Raw genomic sequence first — 18,151 nt, 5'->3', positions numbered from 1 at the left:
ACATAGCATAGTTTTGTATTTTTAGTTTACATGATTATAGGGCATGCATTGAAGTAAACATTTAAAAACACCTTTATTAGCAATCTAATCTATTTTATTAAAAGCATTAAAAACGGTGAGATTTTTGCTGAGGTTAGATGGATGGAGGTGCGAGCATTACTGGGAGGCTTGGTGCAGGGGTGGAAAGATTATGAAAATACATTAAAAATAGATTACAAATTATGTCTACTAAAAATAATAATAAAGTCATATTTAACAAACGATTTTAGTGTGATTGCATTTTTCCTGTAGAGAAAACAATTCCTTATCCAAAAAGTGGGGTCCCCTTCAACGTGTTTCTGGACACTATGGGTAAGTACCCAATGATGATTCCAACTTCTTTTTAAGTCTCCATAAAATGAATTTTATCCTGTGATGTAAAAATGCTTCAATAGTGCAGACAATTACAGTTGTAACTATAACGGTCTTTTCATCAGAATCTCCACCATTAGCACATTTTATACGTGACAAAGTTTTCAGCAAAAAGGTCACTGAGTTTACGCTTGGTCTAGCCAATGTATAGGAGGCCACATCGTGAACACCAGATGCAATAGTTGGGGTTAGAGGAGGTGCATGTGAACCTCTTTCCCACCTGGAAGGACTGCTGAGGTCTCTGGATGGAGGTGAGGGAGGAGATATAAGGTGTTACATCTCCTGCAGTTGCTGGGGAAAGTACCTGGGGAGAGGGTGTTTTGGGTGGGAAGTGAACCAAGGAGTTGCAGATGGAGCCATCTCTGGAAGGCGGAAAGGGGTGGGGATGGTGTGACTAGTGGTGGGATCACATTGGTGGTGAGGGAAATGTCGGAAGATGATGTGTTGGATGCAGAGGCTGGTGGGGTGAAAAATGAGAACCAGGGATTTCTATCCTTGTTCCCATCTGGAACGAGTGGGAGCAAGACTACAGTTCACAAAGGAGACATGGGTGAGGGATTCATCTATGACAGCAGGGGGGAATCTAAGTTTATTCAAGAATGAGGACATCTTTGATGTCCTAGAATGAAAACTGAAGTCATACGTGTTGCTATCTCTGCATTGGTCAAATCTGAGGAATAAGAGATTGCAGTGATAATTTTTGCAAAACATGGTACAAATTGCATGACCAAAGGAAAATATATTTAATGTAAGCTTAACAAGAAAATATACTAAATGGTCACAACGAATGAAAGCCAAAATAAATCAATCTTTTATTATGCCTATTATCTTCATTACATTTGTTTCTTTTGTTTATAATTATAATCACGTATACTGAGATCGAGTGAAAAGCACTGTTTTGAGTCCCATCCAGGCAGACCATACATCAAAGTAGAGCAAAAGAGAGGGGAAAAAACTAGAATGTAGTCTGATAAAAACTGATGTAAATATCTACCGTGAACTAAATATGGAGCAGAAAATGGCAGTATGGGCAGTGCATTGAGACTGCAAAATGTGAGAATTTGTGGACTGATCTTGATAAAACATGGGAAGCTTTTATCTCTTCAGTCGCTCCAGCTCTAGCATAAGCAAAAGAGACTCTAATACATAAGGGAGAGCAGTGAATTTTAAATATCTAGATACATAGATTGCTGAAATCTAGGCCATGTTCATAATAATCAAAATGCTACGGAGATGCTGGTCTTTTAAGAAATAAAAAACGAGACAGAGCCTTTGCACCATCCTGTCTAAAATTTGCACTTCAATTTTTTCATCAAATCTATTGGGGAGCATTCTATTACACTCATGCCATGTGAGCATAGAACAACAGTACACCACAGGAACAGGCCCTTCTGCCCACAATGTCTCTGCTGAACATGATGCCAAGTTAAACTAACCTCCTCTGCCTGCACGTGCCCTTTGCACATATCAGTTCAGTTCAATTGGAAAAGCTGAGAGAAATTTACAGGTGTGTCACTTGTTTCAGATGAATAGCCTCTGGCCTTTACCTGTCTTCATGTGTATTATGTGGCAGGTTCAATTAAGTTTCTGGTATATGGTGACTCTCTGAAGAAGGGTCTCGACCCGAAACGTTACCCTTCCCTTCCCTCCAGAGATGCTGCCTGTCCCGCTGAGTTACTCCAGCATTTTGTGTCTATCCTCAGGATGTTAATCTGGCGATGTTCATGCCATTGAATATAATGGATAAGTGGTTAGATTCTTATCTTAGAGCTGGTTGATTATTGTTTGCGAAATGTGAGACTGATAAATTATTTGTGACATATTACTTCGAACGTGAATACTGTCCAGACTTCATAACATGTCATTCTGCACTGCCCCATCACCTGATAGTTTTCAGATGAATATTACACAATTGTCAATGAACATGCTACAAGGAATGTTTGAGCCAAGGACACAGTCCATGTGACATCTTATTGAAGGACTTTTGGAAATAGAGATAATTATCTAGTCAGAGGATAACCATGAGGTTAGCGAAGTGAAACTTCATTTCAGCATGGCAATATTTTTGGTGTCAGTCATTTTTCTATATATTTTTTCCTACAGCAGCAATTCTGCAAATTTTTAACGGTTAATTATTTGTTTTATATTTCCTTGGATTTGTTCTTTCTCTTATCTGATATATTGGGAGTATGTCAGCCAACAGCCTGTTCCCTGTTTATGCCTCTTTTCTAATGAAATAATGTTGATTCATCCCTCTGTTCGTTTAAAATTCAACTATACAATTAATCCAAACCCAGGATTTCTGCTATGAATGTGAATAGGTGTTTAATATTTCTCCGCTTTAATTTAAATGTGCTTTGCATCATGCTCACCTGACTCGAGTTTGCTAAATGAATTATTTCATATTAATGCTAATTTGCCATCGAAGCCTGATTTTATTAGGACTGCCAATTAATGATGGACACAGCGCTGAAGTAACTCAGCGGGTTAGGCAGCATCTCTGGAGAAAAAAGATGGGCGATGTTTTGGATCGGAACCCTTCTTCAGACTGAAAGTAGAGGAGGGGAGGGTAAGGAAGGTAGAAGAAGGCCAGAACAAATCATGGCCAGCTGCAGATGACCAAGGGAGGGAAGCCTATTAATGACCTTTGGTGCTCTCAAATACTTCAATTTCATTGTTCTTTAGTCATTCATGGGATGCGGACAACACTGACAGTGGAAAATGTTTGGGCCCAGAACACAGTCCTTGTGGCGTCAATTGTCCATTCCTTAGTGCCCCCGAATCAGAGGAGTGTTAAGAGTCAACCACATGGCTGGATCTGGAGTCTCATATAGGTGAAAGAGGGCAGCAGATTTCCATCCCTGAAGAGCATCACTGAACCAGATAGCTTTTGTTTGACAACCCAATAGTTTGTGATCGCCATTGGTGACCTGGCTTTTCTAAAGTCCAGATTTTATTTAATTATGTGAATGTAAATGCAGTAACGTAACCATTACCCTACTGTAACCTTCCGTTCCTCAACATATTAATATTATCGTTTCTGTTGACACCTTAATTCTTTTTTTAAACATGTCTTTTGCCATATTCATTAATGATGGCCAGTTAATTAGCATTTGCGCTTTTCTTTACATTGTTTATCCCTTGTGTCTTTATTCATCCAGAGCTTCCCAATTATTTATTTTTGTTTTTCACCAGAATTTTGTTTTCTTGAATTTGTGAATTTTAATAATTTCCCTGGTCTACATCTTGGTTCTCAATATTATTATTTTTATTTTGCATGATTATTCTCAACTATTCAATTTGACCTTTTCTATAATCTACTGTCATATTTATTTCTTTATCAATTATTCTCAAAGCACTGTATTGTCTAGATGATTTACTTTACTGCTCTTATCTGCTCTGGTTCATTCTCCATTAATAGATCCAATAGGAAAAAAGAAGACAGGAGATTGGGGTTGGGTGCATGTCACCAGTGTTTTCAGATGATCCTGGCACAGCAACAACAGCAAAGTAATAAATGGAAGCACTCCCAATGCAAGCAAGAGCCAAAAAACAAAGGGGTGAGTGAAACCTGAGGACTTAACTGAAATGGAATGAGGAACACATGTAAAAAAAGGAGTTGCATTGGAAGAACCAAAGTGGAAGAAAGAAGCGATGTTTTTCAGAAGGCACACAATTCTGGCCAATATGAACTCTAGGCTAATTCCACCTCCCAGCTCTTCTTCCATAGCTGTTTCTTCAAGTCCTCATCCATTTTGATGTTTTTTTTGTCTCCATCTTCTTTTGCAGACACCACCATTGCTTGATTTTTTTAAAATAATTCCCCACTCATTCTTTTACCGCTTACTTTAACTCTAAGATTCCTAATTACTGTCTTCTAAATAAAATAGATCATTTCTATCCGCTGTTTAGGCCGTACAAATTTCTATTGAAGTTTTCTCCAAAGAAAATAATTGCAGTTCAACAACTTCTCTCCTCATAAACATAAATCTCAAATCCACGCAACATCTTCAAATCTTCTCTGCACTCTCTGCACACAAAGAGACCCATGTTTTCATATCTTTCCAGTAGTCTTTTAACCAAACTGTGCACAGCATTGTAGATGTGTTTTGTACAATTCTAGCCTCCCTTAAATTGTATTCTAAGCCTTGTCTACAGAAGATCAGGCTTCTTAACCACCTTATCCATCTATCCAGAGATCTGTAGGGATGCACTCCATGTTTCCTCTGTTTGTCTGCACTTCAAAGAACCCTGCTATTTATTCTCTGAAGACGGGTCTCGACCCAAACCGTCACCCATTCCTTCTATCCAGAGATGCTGCCTGTCCCGCTGAGTTACTCCAGCATTTTGTGTCTTGGCTTCGGTGTAAACCAGCACCTGCATTTCTTTCTTACACATTTCGCCTGCTATTTATCATGCAGTTCCTCGCCTTCCTAAAGTGTATTACTTCATACTTCTCCCAAATCTTCATTCTTGAGTTGAACATAATAATGCAAAGAATGTTTTACTAAGTCAAATACAATTATTGAGCCAATGCCTTGAGCATAATTAAAAATAGAAAATGTTTTTCCTTTTTTTAAATGTTCAACAAAGAATGCGACTTTAACATTGAGACCACAGCACATCCCTGGGGTGCTGTCTTTTTTTTAACACCCTAAGAATTATGCCCTTTGAGCCCATTCCAGGAGACAGTTTAAAATGCATGGTCCCATGACATACCCTGTGAAAAATAGCGTAGCCACTGAACCCATTGCTATTTGCGTGCTTTCTCTGTTTAGTTCAGCCCAGTTTGTGAACTGATCTTGACATGTGAAATGCCTGCAGCCCAAATCTGAGCATCTCCAGAGCTACTGTTACAAATCAATGTAATTTCAGTTGGGAAATCAGTTCTTGTCGCCTCTGCTTTCCCCTGTTAACCATCCGCGCACCGCTCGGCCATTGGTTTTCTATGGACAGCTTATTGAAATTTCTTGTAGAGAGGAGCTGCGGACGCAAAATCACAGATCAAGCTACTCAACTAGAGCTGGAAGCAGCGGCGTTCACATACGCCACGTGACACAAATACGCACATTTGGAGTACCATGGAATTCAGCCTCAAGGAATGTTTCTAGATGAACAAAACTACCTTGGCAACGTCTTCTTTCACCGTTGATTCCTACTGCTCTTTTACACAACACGACAAAATATATTTTAGGTTTTATGTACCACAGTTTATTTTTATCCTTTACATTTCTACCTTTTTTTTCCACGAGAAGATGTTGCGTACATTGCAAATCTGGCACGGCAAAGATTTTGTTTTCAATCAAACCCATGGAATATGGGCATCGATTGAACCGTGGCCAACGTCTCTAAATTCTCCTTAAAACGAAGAATCCGCAATGGTACTAAAATAATTTGCCAATGAAGATTACTCGCCAACCATTTGCAAACACAGCGTACAGTGTATTTTGCTTTGGTGGCAACGATATTAAAATTTTCCAAAATCAACATTAAATGGACTGGGATTTTAAATATAGATCTGAAAATCGCTCTTGACTATTGATGTTTCTCGAATGCATTCCGGAACAAAAGTAAAACACGTAAGTCTTATGCGGACAGTGATTTACAAAAATGCGTAGTGATTGATGTCTGTCTACGTTCTTTGACGTTTGTTTTGTAGGTAAATCCTCTGTGGATATCTTTGCCACACGCTGCCGCTGATACCACTAACCTACCTTACTCTTCAATGTGAGGCGAAGCTGAGGTAGAGATGATAACAGACCCGAATAAATAAGGACAATTATGAATGAAATCGGTGATCAGAAAATCTGTCCGTCCCCCGAGGAACTTATTCCTGGTCATTATATGTCACAATCCTGCAATATAACAACGGGGGCAGTAATGTGCTCAGCTGTAATCCCAAACTGACCGAAATGCTGACGATCATTTTTTTGAGCCAATTTTTGTCCATTTTGATTCTCTTTTCCTCGCTAGACTCCATCTTGTGGATATTTTTTGTTTTTCAACTCGGCGCAATAGCAGTGATGTTAGCGCAGACGAGCCTGTTCACATTACTGTTGGGACACGCAGCAGCGACGCGGCAGCAGCCGAGACCCACGGCAGAGGCATCGGCCTCAATACATGTCCGGCGCCGCTGGATCTAGCGTCTGGTCTTAAAATTAGCCCAAGCTGGAACACGCTGATAAACCCGGGGAAACAAAATTGATTTAAAAAAAAAAAACATTTTAAAGATCTCTGTGGTCTTCACCCTCGATGTCATTTTAATTCTGTATCCATTTGAGTATAGTGGAATTGAACTTGATTTTGTTCCAAAACAGGCTGTTTATTTCGATTTTAATGTTTATTTTGCTATTTTCGATTCAAAGAATATCGGTTGTTCTCTTACATTTCCTGAATAAGAACCTTGTTACGTTACAATGCCTTGCGGATATCTCACTTAGTAGGGTATAACTGCAAAAATCCTATGCAGCACAAATCAATCAAATAACAAACCTCGACCTAATGATTTGGCTACGCATACCGAGGCAAAATGAAAATACTACAGAAGATAAACCTATTTTTTGAGTTGCAATGTCAAGGGGTAGATGACTGCCGAACGAATGCGAAATACTGCAGTATATCAAGAGGAAATTGGGGGGGAAATGCAGGTAAAACGCGAGCTTAAAATAAAAATGCCTGAGGAAAAAGTCGCCAATGAGAACGAGGAGGGAGGGATGAGAGATTCGGAGTAAACACATTGCTGTTGTTTATCTCGTTCGTCAAAAAGGTTAAAGTATTCGCAGTTTAAGGAAAATAGATGGAAAATCTATTAAAGTAACTAACTGCCAAAGCGTTTCCAGAAACATGGCTTCTTCCACTTCAAAGGAAACGAGTGGTCTCAAACATTCCATCTGTATTTCAGAGAAAGTAACGACATTTAACACACATTCAACAGCATCATGAAATTTATATTCGATCACCTAAACTGTTCACTAAATTGGGTCAGCCAGGCATTTGGTGTTCTAAGTTGTGTACCTATCATCCACAAAGTGGAGAGCCGGCTGCTTTAAAAAGTGTGGCATCGCTCGAGGTAAGTGTAAAGAACCATATTCCTACTAAATAGGCGATAGTGAATCATCAGAACATCCGATGATTTTTCGGCCACATTCCATGGCGGCAGGGATGACCATTATTTTGCTGCAGTCGTTTCGTTGTTCTTGGGCATGGAGCACTAGAACTGTGGCAAATCGCGAGGAGTTGGGAGCTGATGTTTCCAATGAATTTTTATTTCACAAAATGCTGTAGTAACTCAGCAGGCCAGGCAGTATCTCAGGAGAGAAGGAATGGGTGACGTTTCGGGTCGTGACGTAACCTGCTGAGTTACTCCAGCATTTTGTGAAATAAATACCTTCGATTTGTACCAGCATCTGCAGTTATTTTCTTACACTTTCCAATGAATTTGGTCTAGTCCCTGAAATTGGCGGGCACGTCATCTTGATATGTAGGTTCCTTTTAAAATTAGCGTTTATTATCGCCTTTGTGAAATCAGGCACAGTCGATATTTTTTTATCTTTATTGCCGCAATCGGCTATGTAATAGACTTAGCTTTTGATTGAAATCAATAATTAACGATGTACATGTTAAGTTACCATTGGTTACCAGACGATTGCTTAACCAGACTTATCAACGGGGCACTAAAATACGGAGATGGAACCGAAACTGACGATGCTGAACGCAGTGAAACTGTTTATTTCGCAAATGTCTAAGATATCATCATTGTTAATCTGGCAAAGAGGGTAAATCTTTGCCACCCGGTTTAAAGATCAACTAGTAATTATTTCTATTAAAAACACGCGCAAACATACATGCCAGTGTTCTTGTCCAGTGGAATTACAATTGTTGATAATTCTCACACTGTTTCACATAAATATTTGAAGCACATATCAAGTCAAATGTACAATTTAATTTTGCTACGTCCTTCCCATTTTGAATGTTAACTTCATTTGTAAATTTGGGAATATATCATCTTTTTTTTTGCATTTTACCAATCGTTCCAAAATTTGAAATATTGTGCTGTTAGCTAATGTGTATTCTCTACGTTTTTTTCCCCTCCATTTTATCACTCCATGTGTACTGATTCTTAGTTTAGCAACCTTCCTATTGGAGAAGATCGCAACGTTTATGACCAGTCCGCCTCGCGTGCAAAAGTGTGTCGAATAGTGTCTAATAGTATGGGAAGCTCGCTACAAGTGTGAGGTACAAAAAAACCTCGCTATCTTAAGGAAGACTAATCATAAACGGTGGCAGTAGAATGCCCGGAGATGTAATGCAAGCATGGAAGGATACCACGCAACATGATGTCCGACTCGTTTCATTGATTGATGTTACTGATTGTATGCCTCCTTGTCGCCTTCCCCTCAGCTAACAATGTAACATTCTACATTTCCTTAACAGCATCTGCATTGATCAGTCGTTTCCACACCTTACCCTTCCATATCTCTCGACTCCCTCTCCCCAGAAGGGTCTCGACCCGAAAACGTCACCCATTCCTCCTCTCCAGAAATGCTGCCTATCCCGCTGAGTTACTCCAGCAATCGGTGTCTATCTTCGTTCTATAATGTCCGCTTAGTCTGTTCACAACACGTTAGAATGCAATGCTCTAAGGCAGAGTTCCTTCCCGTTATTTTTTGACACTCGTGTATGTAGAATCTTGGGTTTACACGAGAGAAAGCTGTAGATACTTGGACAACTATTTTTTGAAGATGTCAACTCAACTTGGGACGGTCCTGGAACATTTATCCCGACAATATGATCATGTGAATTGTACGGAATTGCGTTATATTATAAACGTCTGCTTTCCTCATAGTTGAGTATATTTATAGTGGCTTTTCGTCAACATCTGCTCCAGATTTCAATGGCGACATACCTGCCCCGAAGAAAGGGGAAACCGAATGTAGGGAGAGATGGCGGCATCGATTACAGGAGATTACAACATCTGAGTGGACTTGCATGGGTAACGAAAAGTTTAGATTTACTTTGTAATTATAAATAATATGTATTGGCAATCTATAAATATCTGTGCTACTGAATCTAATTATTCAATATTCTAATACCTACGATTAGTGGTTAGCCTTTTGCCAGTTGATATTGCCTTCGCTCGAATCCGCATCCTCGAGTTATCACTTTTAACTGGCCCAAACCAATTCCATTTTGGATAATATACTCAAAAAGCTGGAATAACTCAGCGGGTCAGACACCCGCTGAGTTACTACAACTTTCTGTGTCTATCTTTGGTTTAAACCAACATCTGGTCCGACAATGTCACCTTCCATATCAGTATTTATCTTAGATTTGTTTTCCCTCTATCAAAGAATCTTTTGCTCAACTATAACTGAATTCTGGTCCCTACCCTTCCCCTTCCTGTCAGAACCATAATAAGGTTCTGCTGTTTCCAGCCTTTCCATTTTTAGTGTTCTGTAGAAATTGGTCCTTTGAAACAAAAAGAAAATCATTGCAGATGCTCAAATTTGAAATTAAAACAGAAAATGCTGGAAGCATTCAGCAGTCTTGGGAGCATCCATAGAAAGAGAAGCAGAGATTACATCTTTGGTTCATCAGAACCCCTGCCTTACTCATCAGTGACCTCTAACAATTCCTGTTCTCCCTCTGTAAGCACAGGTGATCTTTACCCTTCTCTTTTCCATTAACCAAATGAAACAGCAATTTACTTGTTCAATTCAGTGCCGTGTAAGTTCGTGGGAGAATTTCATTTTTTGATTATGTCCATTGCAACTGCCAGACCTTGTGTTGAGTTCAACAACTCAACAACAGTCTGAAGAAGGGTCTCGACCCGAAACGTCGCCCATTCCTTCTCTCCTGAGATGCTGCCTGACCTGCTGAGTTACTCCAGCATTTTGTGAATAAATACCTTCGATTTGTACCAGCATCTGCAGTTATTTTCTTACATTATTCAACAACTTCAGATCAGAACCACAGCACACATTATTTTTATTGACAGCGATTGTAATGTTTTCATTTTTATCATTTAGACAGTCTTATCTTACTCATTTTAGCATCCCCTTTGACTGAAAAATGTTATCATTTAATATTACCAGCTTTAAGCCCTGTAATAGCTCCTTTTGTACTTCGTTAGACTCCCAATCTACCCTACCACTTCACTTGTTTCGAATCTGTTTCATCTTGGCTTTTTTTTCCCCAACTTTAAATAGGTTTCACTCAGCTTCTCTTTGCTGTGATATTTTGTGACCAGCTCAATTTTTCCAACATCTGTTTTTGTATCTGAATTTTGTGGTATTTTTCATGTTTCATCATCCTGTACTCAATATAGCAGCAATGTTTCTAAATTGTCCCCAAAAGCAGAGTCAAGGGTCAATTTTCATGTATTTGTACCATTCGGGACATGGGGTGAGGAGCGTCAACCTCAGTGGAGGGCAGGCATCCGGGAACATATTGCACAGATACATTAATTATTTTCTTTTTGAATATTTAATTATTTTTCAAATTAATTTAATCTGTCTCAATAGCCATAATGTGTGGGAAGAATTACATGAACTAACATCCCTGTCTTCTTCTTGAAAGCCTTGGATCTGGACTTCAGCAGAGAGTAACTCTTCCTGTTCAATTTGAAATAAACTGGCTACAAGATCAGGTTACATAATTTTATGCAGAGACATTTCTACAATGTGATAATGAAATTATCACTGTCATTTGAAGTTTTGTATTATCGTAACTATTAATTAAATGAAAAAAAGCATGACAGTTTAATCTAAAACCTTTTGAAGAACAAAATATGTCAGAGACGTGCTATTATTTTTCAGATGAGATCTCCAACAATTTTGTCAATGATTGTGTGACTGGTACCTCTGCATTTTGGAATAGACAGGAGAAAATGGTGGGTGGCATGCCTAATCTTTAGTTTTTTATATCACAGTCTTAGAATAATTGTTGATGAATGGATTAAATGAAAATGAAGAACAAGAGCATGGTTTTCTGGAAATATATCATTTTTGAATTTTATTCACACACACACATTTTATATATATATAATTTGAATAGCATGAACTTAAAAGAAATTAAAGAGAAAGATGTGCTATTTTGTTTAAATAATCAACATAGTTTCTGGGATGCCGGAGGTTGTGGGGAGAACTGATAGAACTATGTAAAATTATGAGAGGCAGAAATAGGGGATTATGAGATTCATAGATAAGACAGACTGAAGGAACCTTTTTCCCAGGATAGAAAAATCAAATACTAGAGGGCAATGCTTTACGGTGATTGGGGAAGAGTTTAACGAAGACTAAACCAAGTGGACCCGTTGGGCCCAAACCTCTCCTGCATTGGTGCAGCGCCCTCTCCTCCCCCCTCCCCTCAACCCCCTCCCTCCCCCCTCTCCCCTCCCCCTTCCCCTCCCTCTCCACTCCATCCCCCTCAACCCCCTTATCCTCCCTCCACCCCCCTCTTTAATAATAACTTTTACAAATATAACACCGATTTCAATTAAACTTCTTCCATTAGCACCAAAGTGACGACGGTGAGTAAGGTGGGCCTAAAATTGTCGTACTATCGTTTTGGGTGTAGTTCAGGAACAAACAAACAAACAAACAAACAAGAGTTTTAGTATATAGATGTAAAGGGCAATTTTATTACACAGAGGGTAGTGAGTGCCTAGAAAGCACTGCCAGAGATGCTGATGAGGTGGACACGATAGTGGCATTTAAGGGACATTGATATGGAGGGATTTGGATTATGCGCAGGTAGATAAAAGATGGCATTGGCATCATGTTGGGCACACTCATATGTTTGATATTTTATTCATCTTTTAAAATATATAAGGATAGAAATTAGTAATTTGTCAACTCAAATGGAACTGGAATATTATGATGACACTGAACATTGAGAAGGAAATATCATAGCTGTTATTGAGCAAAGGCAAATCTCTTCCCCAATGGTATTAAGATCTACATTGCTCTTGGCGTTGGCTGCAATTTATTGTATGTCCTGAAAAAGTTGTAATTTCTTAGAACTGTCCAAAACAGAAAACCATTTTGATTGAAGAGATTAACTTTTCATTTAAAAAATAATCGGGAACTTTCCCAGTACCAGTCCTACTCTGCCACAGTTACTGTATAGATTCCTGATTCTGTTTGAAAGGGAAGTTTCTGCTATACTTTCAACTTTAAAGTAAAATAGTTGAGCAGCCATTGCAAAACAACAGAGCTTCATGAGCAGATGATATCTCTGATGATGTTCTAAAACTTTTGTCACTAATTCACAACCTCACTCCCATGTCTGGGAAGTGGAGGGAATGCCAAGAACACTCAGATATGTCACAATCAGGATCAGCTTCTTGAAGAGATCAAAAAGGTCTATGGAGCATCCTTCTCAAATGTATTTATCCACAGAAATGTTTTCTATTTATGTCGATCTCACGATGGCATGCCATCAAACGATGGGTGCACGATAGACTCAATCCCAAAGCTTTTTTCAATGTTTCTGAATGCGACTCTGCCCAATCCCTCCAACAAAGTACCTGCTGGAGTAGAGATAACCTGCAGGAGAAGTGGGGAACTGGTTAATCCACACTGCCCCAATTCCAGAACCAAAGCCACCACAACATAAGTCATCAAGCTCTGGAACATGGATGATGCTTGTGCACGCCCCCGTTCAGAGGCCAAGCTCTTAGATGTCATCTCGGTGGGCCACAGTGTGGGCTCGTGTCCATGCTGTATCTCTAAATTAAAGTAAACTAAACTAAAATAAACCAAAAGAGTAATACAGCATTGGTCTTAGGGGGGGGTGAAGGTCTGCAATATGTTCAAGACCACTTCATCCAGCCTGAATGAGTATACCCCAGTCATCACCAGTTTCATCAAGAAATGTGTTTGACGACTGCATTCCTAACCCAAAACCTTGGATGAACAGGTTCACTCTCTGCTAAGAGAGGGTTCACTAGGAAGGGTTCACTCTCTGCTAAGTTCAGATCCAAGGCTATCAAGAAAGCTTATCCCACACTGTACAAGAAGGCCAAGGCTATCAGGGACGTTGAGAGAGACTTCCAAAACAGGCTGGGGAATTAAGTGCACAGCAGGCATCTGTGGCAGGACCTGAATACCTGCATAGGCAACAAGCTGAATTTGAGGGAAGTGTCTGGCAGTGATATGTCTGTGCCAAATGAGCATAATGCATTTTATGTCCTTTTTTGGCAAGCAAAATCCCACCTAGGCGCGTGCCCACATCCCCATTGTTTCTGCCCTATATACATATATATATATATATATATATATATATATATATATATATATATACATATATATATATGTATATGGCAAAAGTCAGATCTGCTTTCACAAGGGTAAACTCTCAGAATGCAGCAGGACCAGATGGAGTTTCTGGACAGGTTCTAAAATGGTGCACCGATCAATTGACCGCAATCTTCACCGACATCTTCAACCTCTCGCTTTAGTAGTTTACTGTCCCCATCTGCTTCAATGAAACCTTCATCATTCCAGTCCCTATGTAAAATAAAGTGACCTGTCTCAATGACTATCGCCCAGTAGTTCGAACTTTGACATAATGAAGTGCTTTGGAAAACGTGTAATGGCCCACATTGGCACCATTCTTCCAGACAATCTAGTCTCCTTGCAATTCACATATAGGAAAGAGAGATCTAGGGAGCACTACATTCAGCCCAGGATCACCATGACAATGTTTAGCTATGTCAGGATACGATTCAATGAGTACACCTCAGCGTTCAACACAATTACACCGAATAGGCACATCCCCCTGGCCAAGTAGGCCATCCGCGACTCACGGCGCCAGGCAGAGGAGGGCTTTGCCCGAGCCAGCTGCCTACCCCTTTTCCGCGATTACGTCCGCGCCCGGTGGTGCTGGAGAGGGACTATGCGCTGTCCACGGGTACCCTGGGGGATTTCTGGGACCAGTGGGCACCGTGGGGGATTGGATGCATCCTGGATAGGGATTGTAATATAATTGTATAATAATTTCATATGGTATGTTTGTATTAGTATTCTGATGGTGGGTTCCGTTTTGTTTTACTGCATTGTAAATATTGTTTTTTAAATAACTCAATAATTTTTTTTGTTTAAATAAATAAATAAATGGATAAATAAATAAGCACATCCCTACTCAGGATTTGCCTATGGACCTACATCTTGCAACTGGATTTCTTAAACGGCAGACTCAGTCATTTAAAATTGCTCATAACATTTCCTCCACCCTGTCCTTCGATACTGGTGCCCTTCAAGGTTGTGCACTCAGTCCCTTGCTCTATTCCCGACACACCCATGACTGTGTGACAAAGTACAATGACAACTCCATCGTTAAGTTGGCTGATAATACCAAAGTTATTGGTGGGATCTAAAAAACAATGAGAAAAAGCACAGGAAAGAGATCGAGAACCTTGTGTCATGATATCTGGGCAATAACCTAGTAAATCCTATTCCCTAAGAATCCTCTCCAATACCTTCCTATCACTGACATGAGGATCACTGGCCTATAATTCCACCGGGTGGAGCCGCAATGGCAGCCTCACCGACAGTCTGTCATTTTCGTCCTTTTTTTGTTACTTTTGGTGAGTTTTAAAAGTTTGTGTAAATGTTCTCTGGTTTGTTTTATGTGGGGGGTGGGGGAGGGGGTCGGGGGAAACCTTTTTTCAATCTCTTACTTTGCTGGAGAGGCAATTGTTTTCCGGATAGTATCTCCGGTCGCTCTGCAGCCTAACATCGTGGAGCTGGAGGCCTTACTCGGAACTGACTTTGAGCCTCATCGCCGGGCTTGGACTTGCCATCTGAGCGAGCGATACCTTGCCTGGATCAACGCTCGAACCGCAGCCTGTGGACCTTAACATCAAGGAGCTCGCAATCTCAGGTTGAGACCGAAGTCGGGAGCTCCAAATTGCACAAAGTTTGACTAGCCCTGACACAATAGACAATAGACAATAGGTGCAGGAGTAGGCCATTCAGCCCTTCGAGCCAGCACCGCCATTCAATGCGATCATGGCTGATCACTCTCAATCAGTACCCCGTTCCTGCCTTCTCCCCATACCCCCTCACTCTGCTACACGGGGTAGATCGCCCGGCGCGGGGGAGCTGAGATCTCCCCAATGCAGATGCTTGATCGCCCCGATGAGGAAGGCCTGCCGCCGGCTACGGGAATCAAGATCGTCCCGTCAACGGAAGGTTAGAGGTCCCCGACTGCTGGATGACAAAGAAGGGAGAGATTGAACTTTTTTTTCGCCTTCCATCACTGAGGAATGCGGAGGAGTCACTGTGGTGAATGTTCATGTTAAAACTTATTTTGAGTGTCCTGTTGCTTTTTATTGTTATGACCGTATGGCAAATGCAATTCCTCATATGTTGCAAAACATACTTGGCTAATAAAGTACGATTATGTGATTTCCTGGATTATCTCTACTTCCCTCCTTAAATAAAGGAACAACATTAACTACTTTCCAGTCCTCCAGGACCTTGCCTGTGGCTCGTGAAAATGCAAAGATCACCATTAAGGCTCCCACAATCTCCTCTCGAGCTTCTCTCAATAAGTTGGGATAGATCCCATCAGGCCCTGGGGAATTTTCCACCTTAACACACTTCAAGAGCCACAATACCTCCTCCTCTTTCATAATCTCAAACTGCCCATGCATATTAATATTTTGCACAGATCTCACTATACTCCATCTCCTTCCTTGGTAAAAATAGATGCAAAGTACTCATTGAGTACCTCGCCTACTTCCCCAGATTCCATGAAAATGAAAAGTATCTGGACGTTTTCAATTGACTGATGAACCTTTAGATTTTGCTTTCTGAGTCGTGAAGACTCAAGTAGTGGGTGTTAGTTATTCTGTTGGATTTCCAGAAGGCTCTCTTAAGAGGCTGTTAGTAAAAATTGGGAACTTAAATAAGAGTACTTGAATACTTGGTGATACACGTATTCTTAGATTCATCTATCATGACCACAATGGATTTTTTTTTTAAATCACATGTCAAAAATAAGGTCACTATGATTGTAGATTGAAGGATATAAATGCAAAGAGAAAGAATATTAAACAATTGGACAAATTGAATCACTGGATATGCTATGCCCTCTATTTGGACATCAAAAGAATAGAATATAATAGTTTCTAAATTGGGAAATGCTATAATCAATGAGAATCTGAATAAATTCAGGGGTCTAAATGCCACAGTTGCTGAAAATAATTAGAGCCAAATGGAATTCTGGTCATTGATATCAGGAGAGACTGGGAGGTTACGATGCACAATTCTGGACACCATACCTCAGGTAAGATAAATTGACCTTGAAGAACCCTGTATCTATTTCCAGCAGTTTGTTTATACCAGTATACTTTGACCCCAATGCGTAATAGCATTGCTTATATTGCCTGAATTTTAAATGGTTGAGGGAATATTTGATGTTTTCAGAGTATTAAAAAACAATGTGGTTGGTAGAAATTCTTTCCACTAGATAACATCTAGGAACAGGGGCATATTATAAAAATGAGTCAATGATGAAGTAGCAAAACAATTCTATTGCAATTGGTGCCAGGTTCATTGTAAAATTTAAAATGCTAGATTTTTGACATATTGGCCATGATCTCATTATAAGGTACAACATGGGCTAGTTTTACGTTATTTTGGGACAAATCATGCTGGATCTGACCTTTTTATCCTCACTAATTATCAGGATCTGGGCATTGTTGGCAAGCCTAACATTTATAGCTCATCTGTTGCAACACACGGTCTGAGTGGCTTGCAGGGCCATTTCAGCTGATATTTAAGAGTCAATCATTTGTGTGCTGGTGAATTGAATATAATCCAAAGAGAAGACAACCTTCCCTGAAGGACATTGTCAACCTGAAGTGGCAGGTCTAGCTGTGTCTATTATTCAATAAACCTAGAGCGAACTATCAGCCAGCAAGCTTAAGCTCAATAGCTTATAACATCTCCCCAGCAACCTTAACTAAGACATAATTTGAATTTTGTCTGTGGATATTTTCACCAACAGATGGCACCATGCTCATGCAGGATTCAGGGAAGCCACATTACATATTGTAGAAACAAGGAACTGCAGATGCTGGTTTACCAGTTTGTTGGTTTGTTACTGTTGTTCTCTGGATGGGGAAAGCATTGCCATGATCGTACTCATCTCTGTTCTCCAGGTTCTCAAAGAAGGTTTGTGTTCAGAATGAAAGAATTGGCAGGTATGATTGAAATACACTGTTTGTTCATATGGTCAAAGTCATTAGCTATTTTGCATTCTTTAAATAATGTATCTTGCTGCCATCAAAAGCTATTAAAAGCATTTTCAAAATGCTTTCAATGGGCATATCCCTTTCTATCCATATCTCTGACAAAATGACTTTGCAAACACAGAATTGTGTTTGCTTCCATAGTGTCCTCTGGCAGCTTGTTCCAGATACTGACTACCCTTTGATTGAGGGTGCATTTAATGGAATGAGGCACAATCACTTATTCGCTTTAAAGCATTGTGTATCTCAATAAAGTTCAGGAATTGTGAATGTGCCCACCAATATGTGAATCTTATTCTGAGCCGTACAGAAACTAAATCCAAATAGCACCATTTAAAAAGTCATTAAATGGTAAGGACACATTTTAGTTTAGTTTAGTTTTGGAAATACACCGTAGAAACAGGCCCTTCAGTCCATTGAGTCCACACCCAACTAACGATCACCTGTCCACTAACTATGTAATGGCAGTTTCTATAC

At 39.9% G+C, this 18,151-nt stretch overlaps 1 long non-coding RNA gene across 2 annotated transcripts; it reads left to right on the top strand.

The window, feature by feature from the left end:
- Window positions 1-8,529: 8,529 nt before the first annotated feature.
- Window positions 8,530-15,771, top strand: LOC144599833 (uncharacterized). Of its 2 annotated transcripts, none has more exons than XR_013548042.1 (3): window positions 8,530-9,403; window positions 10,990-11,302; window positions 15,126-15,771. It is a non-coding gene; the product is annotated as an uncharacterized LOC144599833 (long non-coding RNA). The 2 variants fall into 2 exon arrangements; XR_013548043.1 differs by lacking the exon at window positions 15,126-15,771 and having other exon boundaries at window positions 8,567-8,646; window positions 9,299-9,403; window positions 10,990-11,853.
- Window positions 15,772-18,151: the final 2,380 nt, after the last annotated feature.

This window comes from Rhinoraja longicauda, chromosome 14 (assembly GCF_053455715.1).
Source record: "Rhinoraja longicauda isolate Sanriku21f chromosome 14, sRhiLon1.1, whole genome shotgun sequence".
In the NCBI taxonomy this organism is placed as follows: Eukaryota; Metazoa; Chordata; class Chondrichthyes; order Rajiformes; family Arhynchobatidae; genus Rhinoraja; species Rhinoraja longicauda.
The sequence above is the reverse complement of the archived record's forward strand: the minus strand, read 5'-3'. Positions and strand labels throughout refer to the sequence as shown.